The sequence below is a fragment of the Homalodisca vitripennis genome, chromosome X (assembly GCF_021130785.1).
Source record: "Homalodisca vitripennis isolate AUS2020 chromosome X, UT_GWSS_2.1, whole genome shotgun sequence".
NCBI lineage: Eukaryota > Metazoa > Arthropoda > Insecta > Hemiptera > Cicadellidae > Homalodisca > Homalodisca vitripennis.
Genome location: NC_060215.1, coordinates 29,468,685 through 29,486,478, shown reverse-complemented (window position 1 = coordinate 29,486,478; position 17,794 = coordinate 29,468,685). Strand labels below are relative to the sequence as shown.

The following is a 17,794-nucleotide window of genomic DNA, read 5'->3' as shown; positions in this document are numbered from 1 at the left end:
AACCTGTACTGCGAGGGTTGGGTGACTTATTCCCCAAAAGTTGTAATTAACTTTGAAAAGTTATGTGGCTTTGAAAAAAAAAAACAAAAAAGTCTGTGAAAAAACTTATTTTTCATTTTTTATCACTGTCACTAAAACTACATTAGATGTTTGTCGTCTCGTTAAGGCCTTCCCTCTGGTAAGGTGAAGATGGCACTCATGACGTCAGAAAGTTGATTTTTGGACTCTTTTATTTTAAAATAATTTTCAGAGTTTCAGTTTTATAAGTGAATTCAACAAAAACTCATTAATCTATTCCAGGACTTCTCAACACTCCTTTACGCTCGCCACCTCAGTATTAAATCTCTGGTCGCCAAGTATCGGGTTTTAAAATACCGGAAACTTAACCGCAGAAGTTTGCGAAACCCGCGAATGTTTTCAATTACAAAACTTTTCCCAACTCGATTAACCTTTGGACCGTTGGGTGTTCACTGGGAGGCGGTTTTGAAAATTTCACAATGTTGGCTCGTATATCCGCGATAAACCTTATCAGTTATGAAATCTCCTGTAAATTTTCTGGAGCTGAGCCTTTATCGAAACCCACGATCAGATTAAGTTGGAACTGAATGTAAACCTAAGAAACCGGTGAAACCTCATTCTCATTATAACAGCGTGTATCCACAAAAAAAAACCACGAAACTCTCAACCATTATTTAAAACTTGCTGAAGACCACAAAAGCTACCGGTGCTCACCACGAAATAGCAAACTTAAAACCATTTGCCTTTTAAGTTAAGCTCTATTTAAATCTCGGTGATTGCTGAATTAAAAGCCATGGACTTGTTTGGGCGACAAAGGTGCTGCTTTCTAAAACGGCAGCTTTTTAGGCAACTTCAAAACCCGATAGGAACCCATTTTTGTTGTGCAAAACCCCTGAAAAAGATATAAAATACGTGTGTGATGGGTTCAGTGTACAAACTTAAACAAGTACATAGTGACCTTAAAAAGTTTCTTTCTTCCTGAAACCCTTATAAATTGTCACTAATGGCTGTCAAGCTTTGTCTATTGGTATATCTGTCCTGAGTTGCTTTCAAATGCAAAGCTTGCTTTTTCACCACCAGGAGGGTAAGAAATATGCATTGCTTTATTTGATATAGATTAAAAGTTTTTATCGTGAACTAACTTAACTTGAATACAAAACTAATTTGTAACACATGTTTATGTTTCGCGTGTGTTGTTTAGCAATGGAGAAGTCCTCCACGGGTGGATGGTGGAGCCTGTACAGCGCCAAGTCTGGTAAATAAATATCTCTGTATCGATTGGAGTCCACGGAACAGCAGTGGGACACGCCTACAACACTGAACACAGAATACCTTGAGATCAAACTGTCACTTTTAGTGTGTATCACTAAATATTCTTTTTATATTTAGAGATATCGCGCCTCGTATTTTACACCAGCTATTTTCACTAGTCATCACAGATGAATTGAGTAATTTATTTATAAACCTTGAAATCTCTAAGTTAACTTTGTTCAGTAATATTTTGTTGAATACATTGCGACACCATTATTATTCGACTGTATAATAAGACTATATATATTTGATTTCAATGATAGATTACTGATTGGTTATTATCGTATGAATAGTTTGGGTAAAAAGTTGTACATCCTTTTATAATCAATCGTCATTAAAAATTGACTTGAAATTCCTTAAACATGTTTTGTGGAATGTTATTTCTACTTACTAGTTTGCGGTCTTCAAGAACTATAAATCAGTATATCGCGTTTATCCTTCCAGAATAGCCCGTGTTTCCCAAGTTTTCTGCGTTTTTAGCTGTGTACATAAATATAACCCAAATACTTTTAAGATTAAGTTCTTAAGATCACAAATTCCATACAAATAAACCAGCCTTTATTTTAGGAATAGTTTGAAACGTTATAAACATGTAGAAACAAGAGTGTTTGATATGTTCTTTTTGAAAATATTAACAGAGGTATCTCCTCTAAAACTACAAGGATTGCTGATTATATATGTATAATGTATTGCTGATTACATAGAATGTATTGTTTTCATAGTTTAGTTTGATATATACTGTTTTCCGCCTCATTCATTTAGTTAAAACACGCCAATAACACAATACATGTCACTTTGTTAGAGTCACTCAATTTAGGGATGATGAGTCTTTTATACTATTGTGTAGAACAAATACTTTAAACTGTGAGAAGGTGTCTATAAGATGGTCTTTGTTTGTGTGGTTTGCTTCACAATGAAATAATACATTTTATATTATTTGTACATATTATATATACATACATACATACATATATGTACATATGTATGTATGTATATATAATATGCCTTTTTGGGTGCCGTAATAACAAATAATTAACCCTTTGGTGTTAGTTTCGTACGATAAACAAAACTCGTTTAGACTGTGGACCGCGGGCCGGAGCGCTACTTCAAAAGATGTTAGACATCATAAGATTTAGATGTAATATACTTCACTTATTCACATAAGCCACATTAGAGAAAAGATTTAAAACGACCGAGTTAAATACCTGGAATTAGTTAATATAAAAACATGATACAAACATTGTACTTTTCCTCAAAATCCTTTCCTTTTTATATTATTAGACTTGTACTTAATTAGTCTATGCTTGCCAAATTATGTGTCTCTATATGCTTTTACGCTAAATTTTACTCTATTATCTTTGACCCCCAACACTTTTGAATTCTTTACCTCATGGATCCTTGGTATATTTAAGGTTACACTTCTTGATTGCTAGTTACATTTTCACCCCACTTAACGTTCAATACTCAATACCCAACATGCTACTTTAACCCCAATTAATATAAAAGTTATGGTTGGGAATTTCATCCACAATGGCGCATAGGTGTTATTGTATCTTTTTTATTTTCGATATAACGGTTTTGGATGACGTACTCGTTACCTGAGCGTGTGACTTTGTGTGCTACTTTTGTTTGTACGATGTATTGTATTGTAAAACGCCAATATTTGAAACAAGTGTTTTGCGTGCCTGTCGGAAGGTGATTACGTACTTTAATGACGATATTTTATTGCTGCTTCCATGTTTGTGTCACGGAATAAAAAACAAACTCGTGCCCATAATACCTAACAAACTACGTTTAAATGTTTTGGTCTAAAATAAGGTGTTCTTCTTATATTAGCAAATGTATTGTTTCCTGGAAACATATTTTGGCTGCATGTAAAAACCGAATCTGTGCAAATGCGTCGGTATAGCTGGAGAGCCTTTAAATTACAATTACTTAAATCTCCCAGATTGTGAATTTTTTACTCCTATAATGATGGTGTTATGGTTAATGAGAATATATTTATTGAACTTTTACATATTATTATAAGAATAGTTTGGAACATTATAAACAAGTAGAAACAACTACATAATTAAATACTATATAGATTCATATAATTTTGCACTTTGAAAAAAATTTATTCTTCGATATATGAGAATTCCTTATAATTCTTGATTATTTTGTTGTGTTTGGTGCCAACGTAATGTTCTTTCTAACAACCCCGCTAAGCGACCCTAGGAGGTCACTTTGGTGCGAGTGCTGTACGCGATTTTAGCTTATTTTCAAGTAAGTTTAACAAGTAATATCCATTAAACATTTCCTATAACCGAAATTTCAATTTGAAATCTTTTGAAGAGTTGCTCTCCATAGCAAGGCTGTAATATTAAAAGAACGTAATTGTTTTACCCACATTATCCACAGGTAGGTAAGCACCATTGACCCTCTGTGAACTGGAATACGTAGATGATAGTGGAATGTTTGTCCTAGTATGTTTGGTGTTTGCGAACTGTAGGTAATCAGAAAGGCTTAGTTTATTGCCCTTCTTGAATTGGTTCAACCGGCAGAATCACAAATTATTCATTTCCTTACTGATATAAAAAATGTAATTTTGTTAATTTTAATAGTAAAACTCTATAATGTCAGTTATATTCCATCTGACCGTACAAGCCAGGAACAAGACAGAGTCTATATTTTGGGCCACGACAATGTTTGTATGAAGATTTTTGATTAATTTGAAATTATCACATTAAAAAGAACGTCATTTTATACCCAGATATCATTTTTATATCCTTATAGTTATTTCCGATTAAAATAGGACAAAATTAAAAAAAAAAACAAACCAGCACAGTTTGGATATCGCGATTTTAATCAGTTTTTAAATTCTTTTACTAGAAAAAAGTACACTTACAGTTAACAAACGTTTTCAACTCATAGTTATACGATGTTTTGTGTTTGCTCTGACTCAAAGATCTTCCTGAAAGATCAGTAGAGAGTTATAGGGTCACGGCAAACGTTGAACTTGTTCGATAATATCCATAGGACAGAGAAACCGCAACCGAAGGGCGGCGGCAGAAAAACTTTGATATTATGAGGTATGTTAACTATTACTAAATGTTAATAAAAACACAACTTTTTCCAAATTGTTTATTTTTTGGACGAGGCCTTTCAAAACCAAAGGTTTCATCTTCAGGCAACTCCACAAATAAATATTTACACATTGGTATGTATGTATTAACGTATGGTATGTAATATAGAAATAGAAATTTCCGCGCTGACAGACGCTTTAACGAGTGGAGAGACAGAATTTACGCCAAGAGGCGTGCGACTCGGCGAGCTGTAAGCTGAACTACTGGCAGAACTTCGGCCTGCGACGGTAAGCATTATAGCAGTTATTCTTACAATGTGACAATCCAAAATAAGATAGAAGTTTTAACAGGTTTTCTGACAAGACCTACCTTAAAGTTATAACTATCTTTTCACCAACGTATATGCTTCTCTTCCTAATTGTGTTCTAGTCCGTTATTTTATAGGAAATCAAAGTTCACCACAAGAACTTACAGACATTCTGTAATACTGACAAGAACTTGTCAGGTTGTTCCCTTTTGAACACAACGTGGAACTGTCCAGTGGTCAACCGACTTGCTAAGTGGATGGGTTAGCTAACGCACAGCCAACACATCGAGCAGGCAACTCAGCAAATGCAATGCACTGACACACGATTTATCCCTCGTCAATTATGACACAGATAAAAAAAATGTATAAACGTTACGTCTGACTAGAAGACACTCTTACAGTTTGACACCCCAAATTCCGCTCAGATCGTCTCCTCCTATAGTCATCATAGTATCGTCACTGTAGCGGCCGCTACATATCTTTTTATACATTTAATAAATTATATGTATATATATATATATATATATATATATATATATATTCTATATCTCTAATGGTTCAGGAGCTACGTGGACTGAAAGTTTTCACCATCAGTTCGAAAAAATCCGAAAACTTCCAGTCCACGTAGCTCCTGAACCATTAGAACCAGAAAAACTATAGAAAAACTTTCAGAAGCAAAAATGTCTTATTTTGTAGAGTAGAATCTAAAAACAACATAAAATACAGGGTGTTCCATAAAATATTTTTAAGTTGGGCGCCATATTGGAAAATGGCGGCCATCTTCAAAAAATTTGAAAGTGTATTCCTGAGTGAAACTTAAAATTGAGCAAGTTCCAAATTTAAAGTGTGGTGCTAAGTCATGTAATTAAAAAGTTAGCTATTGGATCACTTAAAAAAACTCACCCTGTATATATATATATATATATATATATATATATATATATATATATATATATATATATATATATATATATATATGAAAAAAGTATGTATAAGTAAATATATGTACAAATTTGATACATTATTAAATAATTTTGGAGGAAAAATTGAAGACTATAAATGGAATTGTTAATGTATTGGTAAATACAAAAAAATATTTCTCAAGAAAGGATCCGTGAAGGTTGGTATAGTACAGGTAGACAGCTGTTCTTCTGGAAGTCGACTACGACAATAAGGTAAGAGAGTTGACAATTAATTTCTTCTGCCTCGTGGTTGGGTTGTCGGAGGCTGCCCAAGTAGAGTGATGAGGTAGTGTAGGCTAGGGAAGAGGAGGTGTACGAGTATAAGGCTCCGGCTAACGGTTTTTGCGGCTTTTTCAGTCTTTAGCGAATTATTTGGTTGTGTTTAATGTTATTGAGTCCAGAAACTGTTCTACGTGGGTTTATGCAGAATTTGTATTATTTTAATACAATTTGGACAACAGAAACTTGGAACAGTATTAACACAATATTGCTAGATATAAACAATATTTTGTTCAAGTAAAGTTTGCAATTTAAATATTATTTAGAGTTTTTTTCAATAGAAATGCAATATTCAACAGTAAGAATAAATTTATACATCGAGATTTCAAGGTTTGAAGTAAACTATTTTGGAAGGAATATAGTATTACAGTTTTAATTTAGAATCTGTGCCAACTGAAACAGGAAGTTGAATACGAGGTACGGAGAAGTTTTCAACGAAGTTTTAAATTAAATTTCATTTAGTTACCCTTATGAGAGAGAATAAGTTAATTAATTTTGAATGATATTTCGAAAGGTTTTATTTTATATGAGTGTTATTAGAAAATTTAATTTTAGTAAAAATTTTAATTTTGAGTCAACAAATATTGAGTTTTAATTTAATTTATTTTAAGACATTTCTTCAGAAAGCCTTTTGGAAGAAAATTAATGGATTAAAACTAAATATCTGGAATACTGGATTAAAATTACTTTATTGAATGCCAATTTTAATTTTGAAGTTATAATAAAATGTTGTTTAATGAGCAATTTTTTAAATAATATTAGATAGTATTCTCCTGTATATCTTCAAAAGCGGTCAATACTAAATAAATTTGTGTTTTTATATTATTAATCCTGCGTATTATGTTAAAAGATTCCATGATATAGATAAGACTAAGGTCTTTAGTTTAGGAACTTATATTTAGCCAATGTCAACTGTAACTCATATAATTTAAGTTCATACGGTAAGTTCCCTCTTATTTCTAGATAACAGTTTCTACATATTACTATACCAAGTAGATGTAATTATACAGCATGTTTCAGAACTCTTGTTAAATATTTTATGGGATCCTTCCTATGTTTATGGTAAACTAAATTTAACTAGAGTTGGATTTTTAAGTTTATTTTCGTATTCTGTTTGTATGAATGTGTTTTCTTGTTTGTTATCAAAACAAATTTTCCTTGTAAACTCTTGGACATACATTAATCTTATATTTCATGCATGTTAACATGAGTTATATTATTTAAAAAATGTATAATGAAATATTGACATAGATTCATTTCAAGATGGTGGTTATTTGGAAATTTTTACTTAATATAGCTGAAGCACAAGCATTTTGCTATTATTTTAAAGGTGAAACTTGCTTTAGAAAATGTATTAACAATACAACGAACCATTGTTACAACAATACAATTATTATTATGTATTAACAATACAACGAACAAGTCAATCGAGTGAAAAATAACCGAGATATTGCAACTTTAGTCGAGCTCTTAGCGCAACAATTAAAATTATTTAGGTGACAAGACGTATTGTTAACCATAAAATGTATTTTTATTGTCACACGAAATATCTCGAATTCGTAATCGGTTATTATTAGATACCGTTCCCTTTGTTTTTGTTTATGCTTTGTCACTTTGCTTTGTCGTTGACAGGCAGTTGATTGTATGGAACTTGTGTGTAATCACTGTGGATTAACGCGTTTGTATGATTCACGTCATTAACTTTTTACTACCTGTACTATTACTAGTACCATTGTAGTGTTCGAGTCAAATATATGTTAGTAGAATGTAAAAACTAATTATTTCCAATTTATGCGTTTGCTAATATATATTTTATGTATTTTAATACACTATAACCTCGATTAATCGAAACATGACTATCCGGAGTTCCGATTTAACGAGGAAAAAGTAATGTTTCATTAAAAACAATAAGAGAATAATATACTCAGTTTTATCCATTGCAGTATTATTGATTTGCAAGTGCGCCCAAAGCTAAGAAACATGTTCTAGTTATCGAAACGACAATGTTTTTATAATAGTCCGTAATAGGCGAAATTATATTTAACCAAATTATATTGGTCCCGTTAACTTCGGCTAAACGAGACAAGTGAATTAACCAAAAGTAAGTGAATTTTAAACGTAGAATTATTAACTATATGAATTTCTATCTGTTCGTTAAAATCATGTTTCATGAAAGAGTGAGTATTTTATACAAGCTTTTGGAGATTTATAAAAGTTGATTTTCTTGGGGAGAGAAATTTGGTTTGATGAAACGGCAGCAATATTACAGGCAAAAATCCGCACACAAAATAGTAGACCAAGATATTAAAAAGCTCTACTGACCTTACGTTGTATTCTATACAAGCTATGTCAAAGTTTAAACCACTATCTCTCTTATCTTTTGTCACATAGGATTTCTTAATTGAACGGTAAAAACTACTTAAACTTAAGCTCATTTATATGTTATTTTAATGTTGGAATTTAAAATTTTAATTGCACATTGTGGTCAAATTCTGCTAAAAAAGAAATTAAGCAAATAATTTAGAACAATAACAAGGGAAAACTACATATTATGAAAATTGAAACAGTAATACATCTTTAACATTTATTCAATTTCTTTGGGGGTGAGAGGGATGAAACAAAAAAATGTATCACCCAAAATTATACCTCCAGGGGTAAAACTTACACTGATGTATTAAACCTTTGAGTAAAAGTATGTCTTTATGAAAGAACAGATTGCTGAAGTGAGGTAACAATTGACAAGTGGGAGGGGGAGGGGTTGAGGACATACGACCCAGTATACTTTCCTACTTTCCCTACTTCGCTTTACTTTCTAGAAACAGTAGATACCCAGCCGTAGCCTACTTTGCATCGTAGTAAAATACTAAATCTAACTATTCCGAATGTAAGACGCCATTTTGAGTTTAAGAAAGTTCACAAAATCACGAAAGCACAGCACACACGGGTTAATACAATCTGTGGACCACTCCTTGTGCAGACGTTCACTGTATATTCTAATACGTGTAATAAGTTTCAGGTTTTCAGTGAGGACTCAGAGATGGCTTCAAATTGAGACTCACGCTTATAACATATTGTATTGCAGTATTATTTCATGGTCATAACCGACCGGCCAAAAGCAATGAGCATATTTTGGTTGGAGGGAAAAGACGTTTCGCCGCTTCGACATAATCCATACTTGAGTTATAGCCCCTCCCCTCCAAGTCCTCCCTCCCTCCACAACCTCCCCCGACAACCCACACACGCGCACGCACATACAATCTCTCATCACTGATTTGGCGTCTTCTCTATAGCAACCATAATACGCCGTTCGATCAGGAAACGGTACATAATCTTCGTGTTCTCCCTTATTACTTCATCCAATACTGGTGCTAGCCCGCCTGCGCAACTCAACATGAGGCTTCCACCACATTCTCCAGCGGTCAGTTAACTAACGGCCTAGCTCATTTACTGCTTCTACTTTAAATCCGCTTTAGACAGTTCACCGACAAGGTGAATCTGGACATGTCACTTTCAATGCCATAAAATAAGTTAGCAGGCAGCTAAGTCTGCATTTCCGATGCGGAAAGTGAACTTCGTTCATTTGTGAGCAGTTTCGAACTTCGTGTCAAAAGGGTGTGTCCGTATCTTGTTCGATATTTACCCGGCCATTACCTAAATTACAGGTTTTCTTTCTGCTATTATTGACCGATGTGCAAACGAACTTGCACACCACAAAAATATCTGTACTTATGTCTCCCAACGACATAAGTACAGGTCTCACGCGAGCGAATCCTTTTATTCCACTAATAAACGTAACTGACATTGAAAAAGAGTTCCTCTAGCTTTTACCATTCACGACTTTACTTTCCTATTATCAAGTATACCCTTTCGTAAGATCTCTACACCTTTTTTTATTTTCCGATCACGCTTTGTCAACTTCCAATCAAAACGCCATAGCTCTGGTAGTGAAGGCGTGGTCAACGCTCTGGAGGAGGTTACAATGGACAGATTGGAAATCAATCCGTTCCAGGGTTCTTGAGCAGTAGAAGCGAGGGCTCCGCCGTGGCCAACTGTCCCCTATGCCGAGGAATGTGCGGGAACCCGTTAGTGCAAACATTTGGATACACACTATGTGACGTTTGGAGATTCGACAGAATATCATGTAAGGAAATGAATATTTATATAATATCGATGTGTATAACATAGAATTTGAAGTTAATGCTTTATGAAGCCTACTGAAAAGTATTGCAGGCAAGGGTAACCAAAAAGTCTCCAGATTCATAGCCTTAATGCTACTTTGGACTTAATACATTTTCACCGGAAAAAAATGAAATGAGGAGCTCAAAATAATCAAATAATAACGCATTTCTCTGATAAATGTTTAAACTATTCATAAAAAAGACTTTGGTCAGAGCATAATTATGCGAGAAAATTTAACACTCATACGTTTACAACGTTTTCGGTTTGGTCAGACTAAAACGCCTTAAATTACAATTTAAAGTATAAACAATTTTATGTTTTAAATGTAAATGTATGCGTTACATAATAATTCGTTTAAAATTATGTACTGATTTACTAAATATTACCTTAACCTCAAGCTTAATTTTAATTCCATACAAATTAATTCTCAACGGTAGTTAATATTAATAATTCTATTGCCAAATCAATGGTATTTGTATATTTCACATAATATTTAATTTTTTATCACTCACTAAATATTACAATAAAAATTTAAGACAGTTATTTTTAACATGCAAATTTTTATTAAGAGAAATAGTAACTTTCTATTTTGACAAGAAATCTCAAAAGTTCATGTTAAAGTAAACGGCATTCTGATATCTCTAGTATTTTCGTGAATCTTCTAGTACATGAACACTAGTATTTTCGTGATTTGTAACCATTCAAAATAAGAACAGTTCTGGCAGTTATTGTGAAGGATTAGGCATTTCATAGTGATAACGTCTTTGAATTAAGTCTAATGCGAAAAAGTCTTGTGCATCTGAAATTGAGTTGATTAAGGTAATTTATCAGACCTAATTCCAATAAAATACGAGTTAGTGTTAGATTGTGGACGATGAGGCATAATATGATGATTTAGTCGTTTAAGTAGGATATTTTATAACCATTGGGTAGAAAATTCAATTCCAAAATTGTAAGAGTAAACAACGGGCGTTACCACCCTCTGAAGGGGATGAGAAAATATTATGATTATTGTGATATTATATTATTTATACTCCATAAATAATACTATGGAAAATGTGGTATTGACTTATATCAGTAAACCAATATAAAAACATGCTGGACAACTACGAGGACACACTATGTGTACGACACACATACTCATTACTCGTGTCTGCAAAGTGACTTTCCCGCCACCGGTACTTTGTTGGTGCCATTGCACCCACAGCCGTTCTTGTAAAAATACTTTTCTGCCGATGTATGAGCGATTTAGCAAGGGGGTGTGTGGGAGAAGTACAAGGAGAAGAAGTGAGTACACTCGAGAGTGTATACCTTTCAAAGCGGTACATGGTCGAAGAAAAATAGCCATTCTTAGAATTATTTTCAGGGTTGGGCTATTTTTTATTTCACTGGCAGGGTAAGCATTTTCTCCCAATGTATAATAGTATAATGTATCCAAAATCTTGATAAGAAGCAATGTACTGTTGTATAATCTGAGTGTAAACATTATAAGGAACTGAAGAATCTAGTTTTATCAATTAAATATTTTAATATGCTGGTGCTTGAAAAGTTAGTGTTTTTCGTATTGACATTCCTCAATGAAGATATTTGTTAAGTTAATCGTTCAATACAATCCGTTACATGGTGATTTTATTACGAATTGTAATAATTGATAAAAATGAATTAGAGAAATAGTAAAATAAAAGAAGTATTGTCCTTTGAGACCTTCTCTGTTGGTTTAATTGAAGGATTTAACAGTGGCAGCTCTGGAAGGGCGGTGAATCAACGAATTGCACTTGCCTTTTAGGTGGAGAACTTCTTTGTTTCCCTTACAACCCTCTTGGTTACTTTGCTAGACATTATAACCGTTATTACAAGGTTACAATAACAATGACACATCGATTACACAGTTAGTTAGCACAAAGGAGTGCTTTAATGGTTGTCTACATTAATCTTTTTTACATTATATGCTTGCTTAAGAAAATATTCAACGTTGCAATATTCTCCCACATTGAATATCCTCAACTATCTGTAATGTTAGTGCCGTAATGTCCGTTTACATTAAACTTTTTACATTATATGCTAGCTTAAGAAAATATGCAACATTGCAATATTCTCCCACATTGAATGTCCTCAGCTATCTATAATGTTAGTGCCTTAATGTCCGTTTACATTAAACTTTTTAAATTATATGCTTGCTTAAGAAAATATTCAACGTTGCAATATTCTCCCACATTGAATGTCCTCAGCTTATTATAATGTTAGTGCCTTAATGTCCGTTTACATTAAACTTTTTACATTATATGCTAGCTTAAGAAAATATGCAACATTGCAATATTCTCCCACATTGAATGTCCTCAGCTATCTGTAATGTTAGTGCCTTAATGTCCGTTTACATTAAACTTTTTACATTATATGCTAGCTTAAGAAAATATGCAATAATGCTATCTTAATTCTCCCACATTAAATGTCCTCAAATATTTTTCTAGAAAATTTGTACGGCAAAGTTTCATTCTTAGAGAATGTTTTAACAGAAACACATACGCCTTATTATTCTTAAAGACTGGCTTACCTCAGTTACAGAAATATCAAACTAAGTTTTTAAGGCATATACCCACATCTCTTATTCCCGCATTTTTACCCTTCTTCGGAATAAACTAATGAACGAATGAACAATTTCTTTGTTTGTAATTGAGTACAGAGGCAAAATTAGGGCCACATGCCCTTTCTTAAAGCTTATATATTAAATTAGAACCTCCAGTCAAAATTCCACTTAAATCTGGCTACTGTCATTAAAAATTAAAATTAAACTAAAACTAATATTACTTTGCATAAAAATATATATTACCTAGCAAAAAAATATATATATTTTTAACCCACTCAGTAATTAATTCCGCCCGCTTACACCCATGTCCACGCCATCGGTCTCGGCAGCCGCGATCATCTGATTTAAGAGAAGCTTTTATTACGCTGAACTGAACCATGCCCCGCTTTCCAGTTCTTTGATGCTATCTGGAAGGGAATTCAAAGTTATCCTATATGTGGTAACAATGAAGGATTTATTAAATATTGTTGTTCTATGTCATGGAATCCTGGAAGGGAATTCCAAGTTCTATATGTGGTAACAATGAAGGATTTATTAAATATTGTTGTTCTATGTCATGGAATCCTGGAAGGGATATCCAAGTTCTATATGTGCTAACAATGAAGGATTTATTAAATATCGTTGTTCTATGTCATGGAATCCGCAGTATAGAAGATTATGTGCAGATATTTCTTGCATTTCCATTGTTACAAACGTACTTGAAATCGTTAACAAAATACTGTGGAAACCCACATTCAAAATTCGAATGCTTCTCAAATCATTTACTTTTAAGATTGATACGTATAGGATTTGATATATTGTAAGGAGATATTATGCCCATCCCTATGATCAGTTGGGCTATACAAAGATCTTATTAGACGCAATAATAAGGGAGTCTCTACGGTTCAAAGAAGATCGACCAACTGTATGTAAAGGCGATTGAAGCTTTCAGTGCGATTGGGGTAGCTTATTCGTGTGGTCTGGAGATGAATTAAAAAATTACACCTTCGAGATCACACTGACACATAGAGCCCAGTTGTGGCTACGGAGAATTTCGCCGTGTGTCATGGACTTATCTCAAGGTATGTTTGTGTACGGCATCAATGAGATATAAGGACCAAGTTACCGAGAACCCAGTCCTCTGATAGGACTACGCTGCTTTTACATCATTATGTTCCATTGTCTGCAATCAACTTTGTAATAGGATAACTGTGCTAGTACTTAGTAAAACTCCGGATACAGAGTAAATACACTTGAGGAGGGTGTATACTAGAAACTACGTAGTTTCATGGAAGCTTCGGTGTCTTAGACGTATTTATTGCTCCTTAGCCGGTTTACAGTCAGCTCCGACATGCTGAATGGGCTAGATAGACACGAACGGGTTCAAACTGTTTAGGTGGTTATCCAGCATATGTTATACATTAATAATAGAAGCAGGCAAGGAATTAACACATTTCATAGTAAGTAGCATTCTGATCTACCGTTGGAGTTGTGGAAATTGTAAAGCGAATATTTATCGCAATAATTATTGTGTTAAAGTTGAGAACATACACTTTATAGCGAGTATACGAATACTCATCAATATAAAAATTCTATCACATAAAATTTGAACTATAGATATTATAAAACTACAAGGTGTTTAAACTACTAAACGTATTATAAGGCTACGTTTCTGATTCAAAAGCAACTCTGGTTACAATATCAAAATCTCGAAAGTCTCCAGTTACTGAAACAGATACCATTTTGACCTTTCACGTCCCCAACACCGAAATGAACGCAGTTTTAATGATGTGTACAAAATAACTTAAAAAGGGGTGATTTTATAAAATGTTTACTAAAGTGAATACTATTTTAACTTTAAAAAAAATCGTTTATGAAGATTGTCCCAAGATTTAACAAGATTTGATATATTTTATGGTGCGCGATTCTTAGTAGCAGGCTGAATTTCTGTCGAGATACTCAGCTAAAATCATATACACCAAGGTAAAAATTACATAGCTTATAATGGTTTTAAAAGAACAAAAGTTGTTTTCCTTTTAAAATTAAAATGACAGAACTTATCTTAAATGGTTTTCTGTTATTGTTCTTACAGCAACAAGAACCAATATATTTTATCATTAGGTTTGCCAACATTAACAATGGCTGATAAACAGTAGGTATTCTATTTATTAATTGTGTCGATCCAGGATAAAATTATCTTCTCTAAGCGAGGTACGTACCTTATCTTCCCAGACTCAATAATAATTGTTGCTTTTAGGCATTCTAACCGCATCAGAGGGGAAATTCATAGAGCTTTGTTAAAACAGTTAAATAAGTATGTTAAATAAACATGATTCAATCTCATTGAATATGATATTTTAATCTTTTTTACTACAAAATGTTTCACAAAACAGATTTAGAGTGAAACACCGTACCATTATTTCAAATAATCTATCACTTAACCCTAAAAAAGCTGCTCTGTTTGTAGCTTGCAGCTGACTAAACTAAGTCCGTGAGTATATTTAGTTTCCTCTCACGTGAAAAATGGTGAACCAATGAATATAAGATTAACTATGAATGTTCCAAGAATATCCAGATAGAATATAGACATATTTTTATATTAAATTTAAACTGTACTGTTTATAATACTTATGTTGTATTCAAAAGTTAGAAAATGCCCACAGCGCGTTTGGTTGATGTCAAAGTGATAGCAATGCATAAATACTTAAGAAAATTAATTATGATTGTTTAATTCATTATCTGTTGCAGTTGTTCTTAAAGACTGACCAAATATTTTGTTTTGTGAATAAAATTTTTTTATAATCTACCTTTACTGTTCTTATATTATATATACTACCTACATTATACAATTCAGTGAATAAAAATAAAAAAGTAATTCTACCTATATTGGTATTATATAAATCGAATGTAAATAATATAGTTTTTATTGTTAATGTAAAGTCCAAACTATTTAATGTATTAAGCAGTTTATAACGTATTGCATACAATTTGAAAATAATCAAATAAATTTAGTTGTGTTTATTCCAACTTATATTATAATCCATACGAGTGAATGATATATTCACAAATATTGTAACAATCCATTACAACGATTATATACTAAAGTTTACCTTAAATAAGTTTTTCGAAATATTTTTTATTTGTATTACTTTACTGAATGAATTGGAAAATAAAGGTCATACATTCGATTTACAAAACTTCACACGTTTGTTGACAAATACGTACATGTGTGTTTAGTTAAAATGCTGGTCATCAGAAGTGTAATAAATAGCTACTTATAAATTTGAACCACAAAGTACTCGTTTGTATATTAAAAGTCTCATAAATGAACAACATCCGCTTCTAAAAAGTTTGTCATCGATAGCGGCGACGTCTAAACAACAACATCCCCAAAACAACACCAGACAAACAACTAGTTTTACGTCTTATTTCAGGTTATTGCACTGGAATTGCATGGCGCATTGCTCATGAAACATAAATGAAATACATATTTATAGTTAATTCATAATAAATCAACTTAAAATTTAAAATTGAAAATAGTTTTTTTAGTTAAAATATTGATTATTCTCTTCTTCCGTGCCTTCTTTCAATAGGGAAATTAGAATGTATATACCCAATTTGTATATTGAATATTATTTGTTTAATTTAATTTATTGTAGGCTGCATAACATAGTACAGATGATTTATTGAATTGTAAGTATATGTTCATTTACTTATACTTCTTTACCAAAACATTCGTTTTCTGTTCTTTTTAAATTTCCTAGTCAATACATCTATAAAGGCTATTTATTATGTGTTATTTCTGTATAAGCTAATAGTGTACGAACTTAATAACTTTTTGTAATAATTATCATATGTATAGTAAATCAATAAATATATAAATTGACTAATTTTACCTTAAAATGACGACAGATTGATACAAGACGTGTACAGCAGAGGGAACTCCAACATGGGGGAAGCCATCAACCTGGAAAAGTAACACGACATTGAAACATTGTACGTTAAATGTACGTGATGATAGGGAACTCCAACATGGGGGAAGCCATTAACCTGGAATAATAACACGACAATGAAACATTGTACGTTAAATGTACGTGATGATATTGTTTTACATTTCTCTAATAGTACTGAAAAAGGCGTATATCCGCAGGTGTCTGCTGATCTAAACCCAAGAAGACACTTCCGTGTTAGTTTAGGACACGGAGAACCTATACTCTTCACTGCTGTGCTAAAGGACCGAACACCGCTACTTTTATGCAGATGGCACTGGCTAACGATATCGATATTCTGTGTTCACCTGTTGGTGGAAGCAATAATACACCTTCTCCGTCGAGGCTGAAAATATTACTTCTCGGTTTATTAAAAATAAACTACTGTCATTATTTCAACATCCAGGAATGCCGTCACATTCCTAAGTCAACATGAGGAATGAAATGCGGCACGCTTCTCTGTTCCGTTTGGGAATGAAAATTCACTGTGTAAGTAGGGTGTGTGATAACACTTGTAGATTACTCTGGGAATGGTACGTTAACAGCATAGTGATTTTGTGAGCCAATGAGTAATGTTCAACTTTGTGCTGGGCACGCATGAACAGTTTCAGTCGTGTGAACAGTGAAACAGTGAAACAGGCATGGAATTTCTATCGATTCGAGAAGATGGGTATAATTTCACTTCTGTTATTATCATTATGGAGCGCAAAGCACTTTAACAATTTGTGATTTTATGATGGTGACTGCAGCACATTCCGGAAATGAAAATGTCCCATAAGGCAGCAAATCGTAATTCAAAATGTTTAGCAGATTGTGAAACTTCGAATATTTAAATTAAACCTTGTATTCGATGTATTTCAACCTTCAGACCTGTTTTGGGCACTTGATACATTACAGATTTTTACTTTCTGGCCGGATATTATCGGATAGGATGTCGATAACGTGTAGTGCAAAGTTTGATTGGGGGGGGGGGGGAGGAATTGTTAAATACATTTTTGGTTAGAATGTTTTTATTTGGAATGCCAGAACTGTATATTGCCGATGCTGATGAAAACCTTTATACATCACATTAAGGACATCCATCATTTCTTTTTTTTTTGGATGTGTGGGATTTGTCATTG

At 33.0% G+C, this 17,794-nt stretch overlaps 1 protein-coding gene across 1 annotated transcript in view; it reads right to left on the bottom strand.

The window, feature by feature from the left end:
- The window catches only part of LOC124368863 (zinc finger protein 62 homolog), a 106,697-nt gene extending 90,042 nt beyond the window's left edge, over window positions 1–16,655 (bottom strand). The window contains exon 1 of the mRNA XM_046826325.1: window positions 16,581–16,655. The gene's annotated coding sequence lies outside the window, so the exon portion shown is untranslated. The remainder of the gene's footprint in view (window positions 1–16,580) is intronic.
- Between the last annotated feature and the right edge of the window lie 1,139 nt (window positions 16,656–17,794).